The sequence below is a fragment of the Ursus maritimus genome, unplaced genomic scaffold, assembly GCF_017311325.1.
Source record: "Ursus maritimus isolate PB19 unplaced genomic scaffold, ASM1731132v1 scaffold_25, whole genome shotgun sequence".
NCBI classification, from domain to species: Eukaryota; Metazoa; Chordata; class Mammalia; order Carnivora; family Ursidae; genus Ursus; species Ursus maritimus.
This window is the reverse complement of record NW_024425008.1, coordinates 45,265,191-45,286,083: the sequence shown is the minus strand read 5'-3', so window position 1 is coordinate 45,286,083 and position 20,893 is coordinate 45,265,191.

Sequence of the window (20,893 nt, the reverse complement as noted above, 5' to 3'; positions counted from 1 at the left end):
AGTTTTCTATCTGATCAGCTGTCACAAGGTCATAAGAATTGTCAAATTCTTGGTCATGTAGAGTTTTGAACACCTTACATGCAGTAGTTTTGCATTGCTGCAAAATGTACTGTATGGTGACTAACATAATATAATAAAAAATATTATTATAAAAAAAAGAATATGGAAAAAAATTTTACTTTTTTTCCGGTTTAGTAATCTCAGGGGATATTTAACAAGAATTATAGAGCCTGAGGCTTCTATAATTTTGAAATATGTCATCTATTTTTTCTTCTTAGCAACATAAATTACCAATTGGCAATCACTTCCATAAAACTAAAGTATTTGCAATTCTATTCCCCTGAAATATTCATCTATCAAATAATTTCTACTCACAAAAAGCATGAAATAATCAACTTTTTCTAAACTTATTTTATTCCTTCTCTTTTATAAGGAATCTCAATTTTCAATTGCAAGATTTAATTTTATTTAGGTGTGGCATTTATATTTCACCAAATGATTCTAGAATCCCATGGGTAAAAGGTATGTTTAAATATATAACAACAACATAAGTATTTCCACGGCCACTTGATTCTTCCCAGTCCCTTCTCTTCTTAGCCATTTCCTCCCACACAATTCCTTCACAAATCTCTCCATTTAATACAGGAAGGTTGATAATTTCTAGCACTGAAGTATCCTTGAACATGGAAAAGCAATAACTATTTCAAAATAAAATGATACAAAGAAAATAATACATTATGTAAATCATTAAAGAATCAAAATGAACATTCATATTCTCATATTCCCTAATCTACCTCAAAAAAACAAATGATCTGAGTCTCTAAGATTATCTAATTGGTAAAAGAAGAATCTTCCCATGTGGGTGTACTGGTTATCAATCATTTCAGCATCAATTCATTCATTATTCCAAAATGAGCTGTGTGCCTACTCTTTACACACTATTGAGGTTTCATTCTTAAAAGGGAGACAGTAAATAAACATTATGATAATGATAAGGTATGTGAGGAATGTGCTGTGTATGACACAGAAAGAGTGCCAAATATACGCTAACAATGGATGACAATGTTGACAACAATGGTAGGCAATGGAAATACAAAAATAAATATTATTTTATTGACCTCAGTTTGCTCAAAATCTAGCAGGGAAGATATGTGATTATAACAAGAGTACAAATGGCATCATAAATACAGAAACATTATATCCTAGATTTTCCAGGATAACTGGATTTCAAATATTCTGCCATTTACAGACCTTGAATTTATGTCTCATTATCTTATTCATGAAATACGGTTTCTATACCTGTAATGAAAACATATTGAAACAAGAGAACACCAAAGAGGAATTAGAAACTCTTGTTTTTTGGGTTTTCTTAAGATGCTATTTATTTATTTATTTAGGAGAGAGAGGGGGAGGGAGGAGGGAGAGGGAGAAGTGGAGGGAGAGGGACAAGCAAACTCTCTTCAGAGCCTGATGTGGTGCTCGATCCCACAACCCTGAGATCATGACCTGAGTCAAAATCAAGAGTTGGATGCTTAACTGACTGAGCCACCCAGGCACCCCCAACTCGGCTTTTAACCAATATATAGTTTTGTTAAGAGCTTTATTCACACGAAACCATTTAAAAAGCAAAGTAAAACAGCCTGTAACCAGGCTCAACCTCATAGACCAGAAAATAAGTGCTAAAAGGAATATAACAATTCAGAGGAACTTTAAGGAGAAATTGGACTTTATGGAGAAAATTGGACTTCAGTTTGAACAGACAGGAATTTCATAACAAGAAACAAGGTTACAGGGAAGAGGCTGAGCAGCATTATTGAAGAGGATAGTAAAGGTACAGATGCAACTTCAGATTCTAAAATTGTTCCCTCAAAGATGTAAAAGCAAATGGGTTGAGTATAGTAGGGAGAAAACATTTCCACTGTGGATCCAGTAATCAGTGTCTTCAGACAAAGTTATTTCCTAAAGCAGCTTGAGTAAAGGAATTCACTGGTTCCTGGACTAGTGGAAACTGATGGTCTAAAGACATTTTATTTAGCTGCAAATCCCCTTGCATTTATTTCATACTTTAACCTTGGCAAAGTCCTTGCTATATGGTCTCGTTGAGTCTGACTTGTAACTGTAGCTAGTGACCGGGTAGAAGGCAAGCTCCCCTTCCAGCCCTGGACAGTGCCTGCAGTTCAGTGTTCACAGCCCTAAAACACTGGCTACGTAATCCCAGCCACCACCTCGCTGAATAAAAAAAAGCACTGCTAATGGAATTGGGCCCCTAGGAAATGTAAACTCTGCCTTGATATAAAAAGACGTTTGGCTGTTATATAATCACTGATTAATTGATGGGTTTCTTTCTTACATTTTGGATCTGATTTGAGACCATTTGGAAGCTAAATAAGAGCTCCCACATCATTGATTCCCTCATGCAATGAGTGGTAGGTATTTAACTGTGTTCCATGAGTATCCAGAGGTAAAGAACTGCAGAGCATTAGGGCTTTTTATTATCCAACAGTATAAAATAGTAAAGGCTGTCTTTTGATTATGGAAATAGATGTATCATAATATATGCAACTCTCCAAGAAATGTCCTCCCATTCCCACTTGTTAGAGAAGTAGAATGTCCCCCTTCTAGCAGGGCTAGGAAATGTTTGGAAATGATGCATGTCAAACCATTTTATAGTACCCCAATCGCTCCTTAGCATTTTAGTCTGTATTAGCTACTCTTGGCAAACTAAAAGTCTGGCTTTAAGTGGAGTTAAAAGCACCATGTAAACCCAACAGATCCCTTCATGACCATAAGACTGTGCCTTTCCCCATCTGGCAGAGAATAATGCCTGGGCTTTAAAGAACATCTTGACTCTGTTCTCTACAAGTACATTTAAACTAGGGTATTGATTCTCTTCATAAATCCTTCCAACTTCTCCAACATTGCTTCTCAAAAGGGTAACTTTAATATTAATAGGCTAAGTGATTTGCCCCAATTCAGCTAGGGAGCCCAGATTTGACTAAAATAGTCATTACTGGGAGCCACAGTAAGGAGCTCCTAGAATGTATAAAGTTAGGAAATGTTCTCCTTCTAGAATGAGGCCAGTAAGAACCAATATACATGGACTTTAAATAACTATGGAAGCAGACACACCTGGGAGATAGTTTACAAGAATATTGCTCCTAAAACTGGGGAAATCAGTGAGCATCCTCAGGAAGACAGCTGAAATCTAACTGATACAAAAGAAAACTCAGTGAAACTTACCTAGCGTGGGGAAAGGATGACTTTGGTGAAAAGTTTTTAAAGGCACTATAATGGTGAAAATTTCTTCATGTTTATCAAGCTCTCTTGAAGGCAATACAGCCCTAACCTGAAGAATTCATCTCTCAGAAATATCTGCTCTCGTTACTATCATTCTGCGTTTACCAAGAGACAATTAGGCCTCTCACTTAGGTATCTACGTGGAGGTACTCACCAGGAGGAGGACACCTAAAACCATGTATGACTAGAAAAAATTATTCTGACAGATGTTGTTTATGCCATAATCTCATGCACAGGAATTCTGATTTGCACATCAATGCCTTGTGAGTATTAATGAGACTCCATCTCCTATGGGCTAGCCATGTCCGCGTAATTGGCCCAACTGCTTCTGGACCTGTGAAGCTGAGGTTCAGTTCATCAAATGTGATGCCCTCTTCAAGGTACCGATTCCCATGGGGTTCTGCCCATGGCTGCTACACAGCCTCTCTCTGTATCTGTTCCTACCTGTGACATCTTAGATCCAGGGCTCTATATCCGTCTTTCTCAAACTCTAATGTGCTTTCAAATCACCTGGGAATCCTTGTAAATTATAAACCTCTATGGATGCTTCACAAGCCAAACAGATGCATTATTTTCTGTGCACAGAATCTAAAGTATTTGCATTTCCTTATCTGTAAAATAAGGGGGTTTGATGAGCGCTTGATGGTGAGTAGGTCTATTCTCTTAAACCATTTATGAGATGTTGGTCATGACTGTGGTTGTGTTATCTTGGGAAGGAGTCTGAAGCTATCTCAGGAAAGGGTGATTGATTAATAATGTCTGTCATGTATTTAGGGTAGAAAAAAATATGGCAGACATGTCACATATTAAAAATTCCATATATCTATATTAAAAATCCTATATAGATATCTTCTAAACTTCCTACCTCTCCATGATTCTTGGAATTCATAGTGTTTTAGACAACTTGGGAAAGAGAAATTTTTCTTTGAATAATGAAAACAAGCGATCTAGAATCCCAGTCTTAAACATTTGTGAGTGTGCTTATATATGTGTGTAACAGAAACAGCTGCTAAGCCCAGACTTCTGAAAGTTCAGATTTCCTCTAGGGAAGTTCCTAAAATAACACCTACCTCTGGCTCACTGCCTCTTCCAGAGTGGTACTACAGCTTTGTCTGTGTGATCAGACATGAAAGGGATGTGTCTATCACACTGTCAGAGCTTCCAAGAGCTGCTATGAAACAAATTAGTTAAATTTTAATGAGACATGGACAAGATCCAGGTAAAACAGGAGGAAGTTGTGAAAAGATGGAGAAAAGTTCCTCATTCCTTCTTCAACTCCTCTTAATACATAGTAAGATCCAGTAGAACAAGTCACCTTAATGTCTAATGTTAAGGTATACCCATTTAATGGGGTGTTAGACAGTCATTAAAATTGTCTATGAAAAATCTGCAGTAACAGTGTGGAATACTCGTGTTCTAAGTAAGGTAAGAGAAAAAGAGATGAAAAATTTCACAACCATTAAAATAGAGTGAAAACAGCCTTGAAAGATAAACCTGTTTTTAAAGAAAAAGTCCATAGGTACAATGTTTCTTAATTTTCCACATTTGCTACAGTATGCATGTATCTACATTACTTAGGAAATAAATTACAAACAAAAGCTTACCATGTTTGATTTAAATGAATATTTGCCTTGTTTCTTATAAAGGTAATTTCACAATACTAAGGCAAACTGAAAATGTGGATTCACATGTAATCTAAACCCTTGGTGACATGACTTTTTTTACTTTTTGAGTATTACCATAAATATATTTTGAAGTTTTAAATAAAAGTGATTGCACCTTCTAAGGGAAAAGTGTCTGTGACTGAAGTGTTAAGCTGTAAAACTCAAAGGAAGTTAGAACTGTTTGTAAATTAAGGAAAGAGTTATGTTATGTTAATTCAAAACCCATCTTTACATAAGGTTAGGACTTCAAAAAACAGAGCAAGAAATATAATAGCCAGAATAATATGTCCCATTCTGATTGGAAAAGAATTCCATCAGGAAAAGAATTCTATCAGAATGATTATAATATTCTTCATATATTCAATCAATCATATAAATGATTATAATTCTTTTTCCAGTTTTAGGCTAGCTACATGCAACTAAAAGTCAGTGTTTCCACTGTGCAAAAAGACATCATGATAATAATGATAATATAAAAAAAATTATCTAGCATTTTCCCATTTATGAAACACTTCAGTTGATTTTAGCTTATTCTTCTCAACAACCCTGGGAGGTAAGTATAGTTATTTACACTTTATGCAATCACATACTAAGGGTCAGAGACATTGACTGGTCCAAGATCACAGTTAGAATAAAACCAAGTATTTTAAAGAAAAACTATATTGCCTATCAGAATGAGAAAGGTCATGTCATTAAGAGACTCCTGTTTAAAGCATAGTTATTCTCAGAGAAGCACAGACACTTATCAGCATTTGGAAGGGCTTTTTCAAATGGTATCCCAACACCCCACAGGGTTCTCTAAACCTTCCTCAAGGTACCATGTTCCCTTCTCCTAGAGAGAAGTAAACCATTGCACACCAGCATTACTGATGTGTGCTGATGTGTACTGACAATGTGTTCCGTCATTCATGTGTGTTGGGACAGAAAAAAAGGTTTGGAAACTACAGCTTGGGTAGAAGAAAAACTCTGGGGAATGCAAAGCATGGTGTGCGTCAGAGTTATGAAGGTCTTAGAGCCTTAGACAGAGCCTGCATACATCAAGAAAGATTCTAAAATTGAGTGGCTTCTTAGAGAAGGGTCAAAATTCACTAGGTGCTGGTTCTTCCCCATTTGTGCACCAGCTCAGGCCCTTCTGTGTTTCTCTGGCTGCCAGTGTCCCCAGAGGACTGATGCTCACAGACAGTATTCTCTAGGTTCAGCTCTGGCACCCCAGGATTCTGCTAATGAAAGACAATAGCAGGAGTTGAGAGGGTGGGAAAAGAAAGATGCTTGCTCCTCTTCAGCCCCATGGTTCTGGCTGTGACTAGGTCCCTCTCTGACTACAGCTCCTGTCAGGCAGCACCTCTGCATAGAGTGAGCCCTCAGTGGACCCCAGAAATACTGTTTCTCCCATGCCCCCTCAGTCCCAGGAAACAGCTTCTCACATTGCTGGTCCCTAGGAGCTTCAACATTCCTTCTTGGTCCCCTTAACTCTGTCCACAGCTCTGTAAACTGTAAACTCTCTTCCCGATACCTATTGAGTATGCTGAAAAATGGATAATAGGCAGAGATTGATGTAAAATTCCTGCTTGGGCCTCGTTATGCATAGGTCTTTGGATCCTGCTCAAAACAATCTTTCGACACCATGGTAGCTTGATTAGATGACATTATTGCATTGATATTTTACTAAAGAATATATTTATGTTTTGTAATATGTAATTGAATCTAGATAAACTCCAAGGCCCCATGTGACTCATTCTGAGCTGGGAATTACATTCAAGGGAACCACAAATCTGACTTCATAAACTTTGCACTATACTGCAAATATTTGCTATAGATTATTTCTAAATGGGTCATCCAGGAGTTTTATATAGAGTACCAACCAGGAGGTTTTCCAGAAATTATCTTTAGACCCCAGTTCTTATCCTCCAAATTCCATCCCCAATATGACTGCTCAACTTTCTCCTGTCCGCTCAGCTTTGGGTTGCCTCATCACAGCTTTGCTCTCTGTTTACTTCCTCTGTTTGCCTGTGAGCCCTTTCCCAGGCTAACTATGCCAGGTGTGGCCACCCAGACTGACCTGCTCCCTGGCCACTTGGCTGGAGAACTCACCGCGTAAACCCATGTCACCAGATCCTCCCTCAATTCTCTGAGGAGGAAGCATGCATCCTTCTGGGAATTCTTCCCACTTTTTTTTGTTAATGAATTTCATGGAAAATTTCTGATGAACAAAATTCTTCCTTTCACTTTGGTGAGAAATATGTTATATCCTCAGATACCCTCACCTAAGGGGAAAGCCTTGCCCTTTGGTTTTGTTTGTTTTAATTATAATTTTTTTATTATGTTAGTCACCATACAGTACATCCCTGGTTTTTGATGTAAAGTTCCACGATTCACTAGTTGCGTATAACAACCCTTGCCCTTTGAACCTTGAGTCTGTAGCCTAAACAATAGAGTCACCTGAATGCAAACACACTATACCCAAGGGGAAATGAACTATCTCGTTTAGAGAGAGGACCCCATTGCTGGAGACAGAGCAAAAGTCCCACCAATGGAAAACCACATTGACTAATGGCATCAGACCCAATGTTCATTTATAGTTTAAAGAATAGTTTGCCCACTAAGGAAAAAAATTAAGATGTTTTCTTTTCTGTTCTGGAAAGAAAGAAGCAGACGTAAGTATTTTTTGAAGGGGCACAAAGCATCTCACTAAACCAAGAAAATATGATAAATCTGGGGCCAAATCTATGATGAAAAAGCCAAAAAAAATCGTTTTGTTCTCTTTCTATAAGAAATCCAGACGGCAAGTCATTAAGTCTATACATTTACTTTAATAATTTAGTTCTGTTGCACAGAATCTGGAATAATTATATGAAATTGCAGGAGAGACTCTAGCCAAGAATAATCTCATCATTTTTCAATGTCACTGCCATCGCAGAAAGGGAAAGAAAAACTAAAGAAAAACTGATGAATTGCATATACTTCTTCTCAAGATTTAAGCCCCCGTCTAACTAGTATAAGATACTCTAACATTGCTTGCCAAAAATGAGCCCAATAACTAAGAGAGTGGAGGCACACATGAGAACAGCAGGCCACAGGTGCCAAGCATTTGGTAAACCAGCCTGCCCTGGGAACCACTCACCCAGGACTGACTGATAAGGAAAACTGCTCCTTTTTCCTTTTGAGTCAACATAAAATTCTGGCACATCTTCCTTTTGGCTATTCAGTGACTGTTAAAGAATGTGTCTAAGAAAAGATGGGCAATTGAGTTAGAGCTCTCTACTACTGTTTTAGTCCATTCAGGTCATTATACAAAATACCACAGACTGGGTAGCTTAAAAACAGCTGAAATTTATCAAAGACTTCTCCTTATATCTTTACATGGCAAAAAGGGCCAGGGATCCCTAGCCTCTGTGCGGTCTCCCAAAAGCCTCACCTTCTAAAACCATCACATCGGGCATTAGAATTCTAACATGTGAATTTAAGGGGAACACAATATTCAGACCATAGCAACTACTGTAATCCTGAATGATTCACAGAGAACTCACCTTATGAGCAAATAGCTGGACCAAGAGGTCACCCCCAATGACTCATTGTGCTAAGAATCTCTGGTAAATAAAACAAAACACAGATGAAGCCATCCATGGCCCACATCTTCAACATCTATAAATACTTCTCATGTAGGAGAACCCTATAAATGGGAATACCTTGTCCCTTACAATTCCGCAGGGCATTGACAGAGGTCCGCAGGGCATTGACAGAGGTCCACAGGTATACAGAGTAATATTAAAAGTGATGGAGTGGGAAAGAATAAGAGCTCTTATCAGACTAAGGGAGGTGACTCCACCACCGGTGACACTCACCTTACCACTGGGAAATCCAGAAAAGCATTGAGGTAGAGCAAGGCTGAGGTGTCCTTCTGAATGGGCCTTTGAATGGTTCCCTAGCCAGAACCCCAGATGGGCAGGAAAGTCCAGTAGGAGGGAAAGTAGGATGAGGGCTTAAGAGCCTGGTCTCTGACCTCAGAAAATCTCAGACTTGAATCCCAGATCCCTCACTTGCATTTCATCTTTACTCTCCCTAGCCTCAGTTGTCTCATGGGATTTCAAAATGGGGTTGGTGTGAGGACTAAATGACAAAGCTTGCAGAATGTGCTTTAGCAGAGCGCCTGGCATATAATAAGCACTCAGCAGTCTGATGGCTCTGGCATCATTATCTATGCACTCCCTTATAATTTTCTCTCTACCTTTTTATGTTTGAAAGTTACTCTCTGGAAACCCTTCTTAGTCTCTGAAAGAGTTGCACTGGAAGAATCCTGTCTTTTCCTCTCTGGAGCTAGTTTACTATTGATGTTGGCTACAGAAGCAATGATTTGACACCCTCCCCAACTTTTTCCTCCAAAGCACCTCCCCTTATGCCTCACATGATGAGCCAGAGTTAGACCCAGCTGGAAAACTAGGTAAAATGTAAAAGTCCATGAAGTCAGCTGTTTTCAATTATAAACATAATACAATAATCATACCCACAAACTTCTTTGCAGGAAGCAATGAACTGAAGGAGAAAATTGCATGTAAAAATATAACAACATGCAACAATAAGAATGAACCATTATATACCACTTCTATTTTAAAAAAGTGGGGGGGGGGGCAGAATACGGGAATTGTGGCCCAACCACACTAACCTTAACTGGAATGGAATTCTGAGATGCCAGTGCATGGCTTGTTTGGAAAACTGAGCACCGTTCTGCAAATCAGAACCACCTGGAAGATTCTATCTAAAACAGATTTGGCTATGGAAAGGGAAAAATCTTAAACTGCCTTAAACTGGCTTTGTCAGCCTGGCCTTGGACTAGCAGAAGACACAGGGTGGACCCTTCAATTTCAGCCTTTTTTTTTAATTTTTATTTTTCTAACTGGATTAACTTTTCAGGGACCTAGGAATCGGACCCCAGCACAAAATATAAAGCCTGTTGGGGCGCCTGGGTGGCACAGCGGTTAATCGTCTGCCTTCGGCTCAGGGCGTGATCCTGGCGTTGCGGAATCGAGTCCCACATCAGGCTCTTCCACTATGAGCCTGCTTCTTCCTCTCCAACTCCCCCTGCTTGTGTTCCCTCTCTCGCTGGCTATCTCTCTCTGTCGAATAAATAAATAAAATCTTTAAATATATATATATATATATATATATATATATATAAAGCCTGTTGTCCTAGATTCCACTCCCACCCTTTACAGTCTTTATAGTCTGGCACTAACAGGAAGTGGTATTGTTCAGTAGGAGCTCAGCTTTGGCCTCACGCTAACAAGGGACACTAAGCCCTGGCTCTACCATGTGGCCTTGGTCGGCTTATTTCACTTTTCTTTTTCTAGACTTCCTCATCTCTAAACACAGTGATGCTGTGAGGATTAAATGATTTAATGCCCATAAAATAGTTCTTGGCACCTAGTAAGCACTCAATAAACGTTAGCTATTATGATGTCAATTCCCTGCTCTTATTGGTCTTATTATTCCAAAGCGGGTTTTTTTTTTTTTAACTATTCATAAAGAACAATTAAAAAACACGATGTTTGAGAGCAGGCCTTGACCAAAACTTCAGATCCTTGAATCTGAACATTGTCTCTTCATGCTAAGGGGCACCAGCTTCTAATTAATGATCCTCCAAATGCTTCCGCACAGCCAGTATTTGCACTACAAAGGCCAAAAGAGGGCTGAGGTCAGTGGTTCTCAGGGAATAAGAAGTTTCCTCCCTGTGTTCTTAAGAGTGCTGGCCAAGCTTGTTTAAGAGACTTCTCTTCACCCTCGAACTTGGAGCTGTTTTTAGACACTATTCTATTCTAAAGCATCAGGATGTGTTTGTCTCCATACCATAATGCAAACAGTAAAAATTTATGCATAGCCAAATTACCATCAGAAGCAACTAGTAGAAATGCAAGGATGTTTTCACAGCCAAATTGCTTCATTTTCACTTTATTTTTGATGTAAAATTATCAGCGCTCTTGGGATTTATAGAAGCAGTCAGCAAAATGTGTTATAAACACCTTCTTCAAAGAGGCCCCAGAGAGCCTGACTACAAAATTTCTCACTCTTATAATCCTCTCCATGCCAGGTTCTGAATAATCTTGGAGGCACTCTGACATAGAAATTATTTTCCATCCTCCTGGAAGCTTAGATGGTGGGCTACCATGAAGATGTGTTTAGAATGTTTCACAAAGACTCTATTATAAGGCTCTGTATAAATGCAACAACTATTCAGTAAGCTTATACAAGGCACTGGGGGTGGTGGGGAAGATACAAAATGACCAGAACATGGCTCTTGCTTTTAAGAAATTTGCACCCCAATGTGAAAGAAATAGTCATCTCTTCCTATACAACCATTTAAAAAAAAAATACTTTGTCAGAGAGAGAGAGAGAGAGAGCACAGCAGGGGGAACAACAGGCAGAGGGAGAAGCAGGTTTCCCACTGAGCAAGGAGCCCAATGTGGGACTCGATCCCAGAACCCTGGGATCATGACCTGAGCCGAAGGCAGATGCTCGACCAACTGAGCCACTCAAGCATCCCCTATACAACCATTTTTTAAAAAATGACTAAATGTGCAAGGTTTGCTTCACTCTTGTTCTCTCACAAGCATCCCTGAATCTTACTATCTTATCTGCACATGAACTCTTCTTCCTTTGGCCATCATCTGTGGTCTTTGGTCTCAGTACTCTCTACCTGTATCAAAGACATTACTTCTTACTCCTTTACTGTTCAGGCTTTGCCAAGATTCTGGAACTGTCTGGGTGTTATGAGTGTGCTGGAGGTAAGGGGGGAGTTGTAGGCGTGTGTGGGGGGATGGTGCTTGCACATGTTGGGGGTGGGGTGTTTGTTGAGGGATGGGTATACCAGTGAACTCTCTTCCAGAGAGTTCTTCATTCCCTCTGTGGCCAGAGTTATCTCCAGTCTCAGGCTTGAGACATGCCAGGAAATAAGGAGAATAAACAGGTCAGCTCAGACTCAACTAACCCACATATCTACTCCAAGGCTCTAAGTTTCCAAGGTGTTCTAGGAGATTTTCTAGCTATCATCTAGCTTCATAGTATCTGGACATTTGAGAAAAGCTAATGAGGATATTACCAGCTGCCTCTCAACTCTGTTAGGATCCCTTCTGGGGGCTGGGAGTCCTGGTCTCATCTACCTGTGTGCCTTGGGAAAGATGCAGGTGGACTGAGATAAGGATGGGAAGGAGGGGAAGGAGGGAAAGGAAGCAGGAGGGATTATGCTTTTGGCATAAGGCTCTCTGGGTCTCTGAGCTGACTCTAACTGAGAGAAGATGCACAAAGATGGTGGGAAAGAGAGAGAAGCTAACCACAGCAATTCCAGAGTTGGATCCTAGGCTGTGATCTCTCTTCGCCAAGGAGAGGCATGCTCTGGTCACCAAGTCCTGCCTACCACTTCAGCCTACACTGATATTTGAGTACAACTATTATGCTCAAATGAACCAACCCAACCATCCATGCTGCGTGTTGCCCAAACTGGTGGTGCTTACCAAACAAGATATATGCTTTTCCTCTCATAGGAATTCATGAGCCAATGAGAATCCACAAAGATCCAGAAACTATAGTCAAAACCAGGGATCGTTTAGGTAGGGAGGTTACTGCAATGGTGCCTTCAGCTAGGATAGTGGTGGAAGAGATAGACAGTCTACAGATACCTTTTGGAAGTTGAACAACAGGGCTTGCAATTGGATTGAATGTGAGGAACACCATCCAGAAACCATCAAGAATGTCTCTGTCTCTCAGGTTTATTTCAGTTTGGCAACTGGGTGGGTGACACAGCCATTGACTAAGGTGGAGAAGAATGAGGAAGGACCAGTTAAGATAATGAATTTGAGAAATCTATTAGGTATTCAAGTGGTCATGTCAAGATGGTGGTTGGATATATGATCTCCAAGGAGAGGATTCCTCCCTAAATCTGTCTTCCAAATTACTGCTCAAACTAGATGGTAGTGAGACCCATCAGGGGCTAAGGATCATGGAGAACCCTGAGAAGAGGAGCCATAATGAAATATCAGCACATCCACAGTGAAACACCCTGAGGCTACAACTACACTTCATTTCACTTTTTATTCATTATTTTAATAAATATTTACTATATGCCAGGACCATGCTAGGTACCAGGGGGAAATGTTGAATAAAACATACATAGGTCCTGCACTCATGGAACTTAGGCCTAATGGGAGAAAAACATAAAAAGTTGGTGTTTAAATAAATGATAAAACAGAGCATACATTCTGAAGTCAAATAGACCTAGAATCAAATCATAATTCAGCTGCTCATTAGCTGTGAAATCTTGACAGATTTCTTAACCTCTCTGTGCATTTGCTTCATCATCTATAAACTGGGGATAACAATTCCTACTTTACAGCTGTGAGAACTGAATGAAATAATCAGTCACATATAGTACTTAGCACAGTGGCACAGTGTCTGATGCTTCGTAAGCACTCGGTAGATGTTAACCGGTATCACAGGTGCTATGGAAATCATGGGAGGTTTCTGTTTCTAGAAAGACCATTTGTGAGGCCCTGAGCAGGAAGGAGCTGGGCAGGTCTAGGAATGAGCTACGGTCGAAAGGTCAGATTGTACATGAAGCACAATGGAAAGCCTAGCATCTGGGACCGTCCCTCATATGCCCCTCCAGTCCCCACTCACCATCTCCACTTAGACTTTTACACACTAAGTCTACTCCCTCCCATGCCCAACACATGCAGGGACAGGCCTTTCTTCCAGACAATTCCTTTCCAATCTGTGAAAACTCTGCACTTTAAGGAGTGATGACAGGATGGGAAGGAGGTTAAAACAGGAGCTGAAAGCATCTGCTTTGCTAAATGGGCCATTGTCTTTTCATCATTCTTTCTCAACGTGGATCATTTCAGTGGGGGTGGGGAGTGGATTTGTCGTGAATAATACCAGCATGGGCTAGAAGAATTCAAGAGCATCCTTGCTCTGTGGAAGCCTTTGTCTCAGGCCTGCATAGACATTGTTTTCCTAGTTCTACAGTTTGGGGGAGCGCAGAGCTGCCCTGCCCTAAAACAGCAGAGCCTCGGGCTCCTGGTGCGAATGGCAGCCTTTCTGGGACTTTCCTTTGAGCACTGCCTCAAGGACTCGGCGCTGTGAGATCATCCATCACCCCTCTTTTCCCTTCCCCTCTGCTCCACTGACGTCAGGGACAGCTCAGACAGGCAGCCTCTATCCCAAGCCCTCAACAAAATCGAGAAGTCACAGGCATTTGAATGAGAGCTGGCTGTGAAGGATTAGCAGTGGGTGATTGAAGGCCCAGTTCTGGCTTAAGTGGGTCAAGCTGCAATGATCAACAGAGCAGTGCTGGTCTCTGTTCTGCAGCCATCTTGGTCCCATTTCTTGTCTTTTTTCCCCCAGCTTTACTGCAGTATAACTGACAAAATTTAAAGTATGCAATGTGATGATTTGATAGACATATACATTGTGAAAGGATTCCCATCATTGACTTAACTAACACATCCATCATTTCAGATATTTCCTTTTTTCTTTTTTGTGGGGGGGGCGGTGAGAACATGTAAGTTCTATTCTTTTAGCAAATTTCAATAACACAATGCAGTGTTATCAACCATAGTCACCATGTTACCTATTCCACATACCTACCTAGGTCACTGAGCACGTCCAGAAAAAAGTATGCAACCACACTAATGGATCTCTCTTCAAATTCTCAAATAAGATTTGGTTCTGCATCAAATTTACTGTTTTCTTTGTCAGTTTACACTGACACCATGTTATACATTAGTTTCTCAGACCTTACTTGTCTCATAACTGAAAATGTGTGCCCTTTATCAACCTCTCCCTATTTCGCCCACCCTCCAGTCGCTGGGCACCACTTTCTGTGAGTTTGGCAAATGATAGCATTTTCTTTTTTAAGGCTGAATGATATTCCATTGTGTGTGTGCGTCTGCGCACGCGCGTGTGTGTGTGTGTGTGTGTGTGTATACCACAACGTCTTTGTCCACTCATCCATAGATGGACACTTGGGTCATTTCCATATGTTGGCAATTGTAAATAATGTTACAATGAACATGGGAGTGCAGATATCTCCTCAAGATAATGATTTTGTTTCCTTTGGACATAAGCCTAGAAGTGGGATTGCCAGATCATATGGTGGTTCTATTTTTAATTCTTTAAGAAAGCACCAGACTGTTTTCCATAGTGGTTATATCTCAGTCCTATTTCTCACTCTTGGAAAGAGTACAATTTGGAAGAGGGCTGGGGTTCAGGAAAGAAAACGTGAACACCACAAATACAAGAAGCATCTGACATGGTAAGAAAATGCATAATTCCAAGCCATGCAAGGAAACCTGCACAAAAGTTTAGCTGGAGCATGTAGCGAGGAAAAAAAAAAACTGTAGGGACACTTGGCAGAATCAGTGCAACACCGTTACGATTTTGGATTTTTAAACCCAGGACAATAACAGAAAGCTATTTCTGTGATTCTAATTTTGCATTACTGACTGTTGGACACTGTGTCAAGACACTGTAAATATGAAAGAACATTTTTGCAAGATCATCATTGTTTAACAGAAAATTCCAGTTGATTGGGGAGAAAAACAGGTACTAAGTGTCAGGATGACAAAAGAGTCATTTCCAAATCATATACCCCTGATTCTCAGTTCATAGGATAGGGATATCACTGTTGCTTTAAACATAAAATCTTATTTGTAACAAACATTTTCAAAGGGCTTTGAAAAGAAAAGAAGGATTTCTTGTCATTCCTAAGTCTATCACTAAATAAATACATGAGTGAATCTCTGTTGCAACAAGATAAATAAATATCAACTTTATTTATTCTTCAAGTTTCCTGGGAACTATAGGATCCACACACAAGGAAAACAAATTAATGGGGGAATTTGATGACAGAGGTCTCAGCATTCAGACTCCTTCTGTGTATATGCAGCCGAGGAATGTTCCAGGCGCAGCTGAAGGGCTCCTGCTACTTGAGGACAAATGTCTTGGCTGAACTGAAAAAGGGAAGGACTAGATTCTGGGGTGGAGTGTGGAGATGGTGGTAAAGATAGCCCCTGTATTAGGCCCCTTCAGCCACTGGGGGACATGAACTATCCTATAACCATACCCTCTCTGGGCTTGTATCACCTGTGAGAGAGAATGTTGGGGCACATGAGTGTGGCAGGATACACAGTGTCACATGGGAGGGCCTTTTGGATAAAATGACAGTCATATTTTTGTCCTGCTCACTTTGGACACATTTCAGAGACTTCAAGGGGGTGTGTTCTGTTGTTTAATGTAGACAAACAATTACTAGTAGTTAATTGTTCATTTGGACTCCATGGGCAATTGGCCACTGTCTCCTTCTGCTATCACCTGACCAAACTCCAACATTTTGTCTACTCTACATACCTACCTAGGTAACTGAACATGGCCAGAGAAAGGTATGTAACCACACTGATGGATCTTTCTTCAAATTCTCAAATAAGACCTTGGCTCTGCATCAAATTTACTGTTTTCTTTGTCAGTTGACTCTGCCACTCTTCTAGACAACTATTTCACTTCTTCTCACCTTTCTTCAAATCTCCAGCATAGCACTCTGCATCCACTTGCTTACCCCTGGCCTTGCCTCTCAGTTCACCAGGATAAAAGAAGCAATCAAAAGAGGACTTGCACATGCTCCCACAACTTAGCCAACCACCTTACCTGCATCTGTGCTCATCGACTGCCTTCTCCCTTATTGATAAGTGAGTTACCCACGCCCTAGCAAAGGTCAAACCTACTCTTGCACAGAATCCTACTACCTCCCACTGCTCTAGTTCTATCACCTACAGTTCTATCACCTCCCTCCTGCTTCATCAATTATTTTTCTACCCTACTGGATCATCCTACTATCATACAAACACTGTGTTGTACCCACACCTTTTTGTAAAAAAGACTCCCTAGACCCCACATTTCTTCCTCTAGCTACATCTCTCTGTTCCCTTTTAAAGCAAAACTACCACAAAGACTTGTATATACTTGTTATTTCTACTTCTCCTTCAATTCTCTAATTCATCCTGATTTGCTTTCAATTCCACAACTCCACCAAGATGGCTTAAGGTCTCCAATGACCTTCTATTGCCAAAAGCAATACTCATTCCTAAGTCCTATTCTAACCTAATAACATCACAGGAATTTGACTTAACTGATCCTTTCTTCCTAAAATACTTTCATTTTCTTTCTAAAACACCTTAGTTGGTCACTCTTCCTCAGTCTTCTCTGGCCTCTAAATGTTGGGGAGGCCTCAGACCTCATATCTTCTCTATCTACACTCACTCTGATTTTATTTAGTACCCTGGCTTAAAATATTCTCTGTATGCTACATACTCCAAATGTACATTTCCAACCCCAATATCTTTCCTTTAGGCCAAGCTCTTATTTCCAACCACTTACTCAACATCTTCTATGTCACACCCAACCCTCTTTCAGTTGTCCCTGTCTCAGTAAATGACTTTTCTATTTTAACCAATTGCTAAAGCCAAAATCCTTGGAGTCATTTTTTCTTTCTTTCATATTCACATTCAATCCATCACCAAATTCTGTTAACCCTTCCTTGTAAATATATTCAGGATTTGACCACTTTCCAACACATTCACCATTACCTCTATATTTCAAGACATTATCATCCCTCCACTTGACAACTGCAGTGGTCTCCTAACTTCTACCCTTCACCTTATCCCCCACAGTGTATTCTCCACACAACAGTCAGAGATATTTTGCTTAATTAGAAGTCAGATCATGTCAGTCATCTTCTTGGAACCCTTCAATGCCTCATGTCTCACTCAGAGTAAGACTCAAAGTTGTTTCATGGCTATACAATCCCATGGGACCTGCCCCTAATATTTTCTCCTCTCTTCTCCCTCCATTATTCCATTCTATCTACATTGGCCTTCTTGCTGTTCCTTAAATATTTTAAGCCTGCTTGTACTGCTTTGAACTTGCTATCTCTTTGCCTTGAATACTCTTTCTTCAGGTAAACACGTGGTTCAGTCCATCACTTCCTCCAAATCTTTGCTCAAATATCACCATCTCTGTATTAAATAACGCCCACTGTCACCATTGCTCTATACCCCTTTTCTTGCTTTACTCTTCTTTGTGGCTCACACCACGACCTGACTTGTACTGATCCATTCATGGTGCATCTCTTTCCCCTCTTTAGATTGTAAGCACCATGAAAGGAGGGACTAGATCTGTTTTGTTTATAGATATACCCCTACTACCTAGAGCAACATGTAGCATATAATAGGCACACAATTTGTTGAATCAGTGAATTAATGCAGCCATTGATATGAAATACTGAGAACTCCCCTCCAGCACGATGAAAAAGAGCATCACGCTGTTGTGGGTGGATGTTCTGGGTGGATGTTCCACCATTGTCATTTTCCATGAAAAATCAGGTAACTGTGGAGAATGTGGAGAAAGGCAGCAATTTTCAAGATGCCACAGAATCCGTCTCCCCAACCTTTCCTGCCTTGAACCCAAAGGGAGAATTTAAACTGCAGGTTTCTGCAGTTCTTTGTGAAGATAGCTGAGCCTGAAAAATACCACTCTGTTACTACTTTAGAGACCCTAAAGTACCTCCAGCTGGCAGCCTGGGAAGCACCTGTTACATTTATAGTGATAAATAGTGTATGTGTTTATACAGGTCAATAAACAATTCCATAATAATGCTCTAAATGACCACAATTTGAGATACTCCACAAAGAGGATGGAGTCCATTAACAGGCTCAGTCATTCTGAGTCTCTCCAGAGGTGGTTCAGATTCCACAGGATGGCTTGAGGTCAAAGGTTCTGTGGCTTCCGGGGCCAGAGTCTTAACCCAAAGGGCTACTTCTGCCTCCTTCTGGGAGAAAGGAACCGGGATGATAATTCTGGCTGATGATGATATGTTAACGGGGCTGTAAACCACTCAAACCATATCCTAGTATCAAGTCAACAAAACTACAGGAATTCGGGGGCAGAGGGGCACTGCTGACTCATAAACTCTATGGAATAAAGCTAAATCTAACACTCAAACCACACTGGAACTCGAGGCACTGGTTCTATTTGAGAAAGGAAATCAACAGGAAAAGCTGGAACAGGTCCATTTTATCCTAAGTGACCTAAGCAGAAGAGCTAATAGATGCACTAAAGGCACATTTATGATCTCAGAATCTAGTAATGGTTAATAAACACGCCTCCAATATACTTATCACTTAACGTGTTTAGTGGATTATAAAGCAAAAAAGAAGCCTTTTTTTTTTTATCCCCTCCCTCCTCTAGAAATAACAAATGTACTGCTAAGCAATGTTCAGTATATGAGGAACTTTTCTATCCTGTCAAAATCCAACAACTTATATTTTCTTAATATATATTTAATCCATTAATGCTCTATTAATCCATTCCCAAGTTCTCTAAAATTTTTCTTTTTTTTTTAAAGACTTCCACATGCAACAGAAGCTACACAGTATATTTAATCTAGTTGCTGAAGAGAGATTCCCTTCCTGTATTTGTTCTTTTTGCACGTGTTTGCTAAGGGTAGTGCATGTGGTGGTGAACTACTGAGGTACTTATTTTCTGAGCTGCTTAAAGTATTTTGGGTGCCACAGACTCATAGCTAAATTCTTCTCCCAGAATTGCTCTAAGCACCACCTAAGATTATGCCCCTTCCTGGAGCAGCTTACAGTGAATGATTGGTAGGCACTGGGGGACAGAGTCCTAACTCCCTGCCTCAATAAGGAACCAATCTAAAGAACAATCACAGAGCTCCCCATGGACCAGCTGAGGCTTCTGAAGTAAATGTACTTAGCTCTGCTGCCTTCTGTCCAGCTGTGCTCCTCTCTTCCTCCCCATGTTGTTCTTGGCATTAGTTACGCAGGGAAACCCACCTAAGGCTAACTTCTAGGAGTACCAGGTGAGTAAAACACGGTCTTGCCCCTGTCTCAAGTCACTCACAGGCTGAAACACCAGAACAATACAAACAGAAGTTGGAGTGAGCACCAGCATTGTTTTAGAAGATTCCATAGGCACCGTGATGCTTGGACTCACCGTTGCCAGAGGGGTTCCACTGACAGAAGAGATGACGAGGTTAGCAACTACTGTCGGAAGGTGCAATGGTGTTTGCCAAGTCAGGGAGGTACGAAGGAGCCTGGCTTGCTTCAAGTAACAGTAAATCTGTCCATGTGGCTCATGCACAGCATGAGGCAAGAGGCGAGTTGGAAAGTGTCCGAACAAAAGCAGGAAGCAGGAGAAGTGCTATTACTAAGGAACAACGCAGAACTTAAAAGCTTGGATTCTGGTGTCAGACTGCCCAGGTTTAAATATCGAATCCACAGCTCATCAGCTATGTGACCACGGGTGAATCACTTAACCTCCCCTAAGTCTCAGTTTCCTCATCTAAGAATGAATATAAAACTATGACCTACTTTGTGGGGCACCCAGGTGGCTCGGTCGTTAAGTGCCAGACTCTTAGTTTCGGCTCAGGTCACGACCTCAGGGTCCTGAGATGAACCCCGAGGCAGGTTCTGTGCTCCGAGGGGAGTCTGCTTGGGATTCTCTGTCCTCTGCCCCTCCCTCCACTTCTCTCTCTCTAAAATGAATGAATGAATGAATGAATGAATGATTGATTGATTGAATAAACCTTTAAAAACAACAACAAAAAAAAAACTCTGACCTACCTCGTAGATATTGTTGTGAAAATTAAATGAGATAACGCACATGAGCTGCTTCCTACAGAATGCTCAGAGTGGGCATTGCAAAATAATTGTTAGCTGTTACCAGCTTTCTCTTACAGGTGATAGGGAACTATTAAGTAATTATAAACAGACTTGTACTTTTAGAAAAAAGCTCTGATGAGGTGTCTCCTTTCCGGAGAAAGGTTAACACTAGAGACAGAAATTTACATACATGTGAGACTTAAAGCCAAGAGC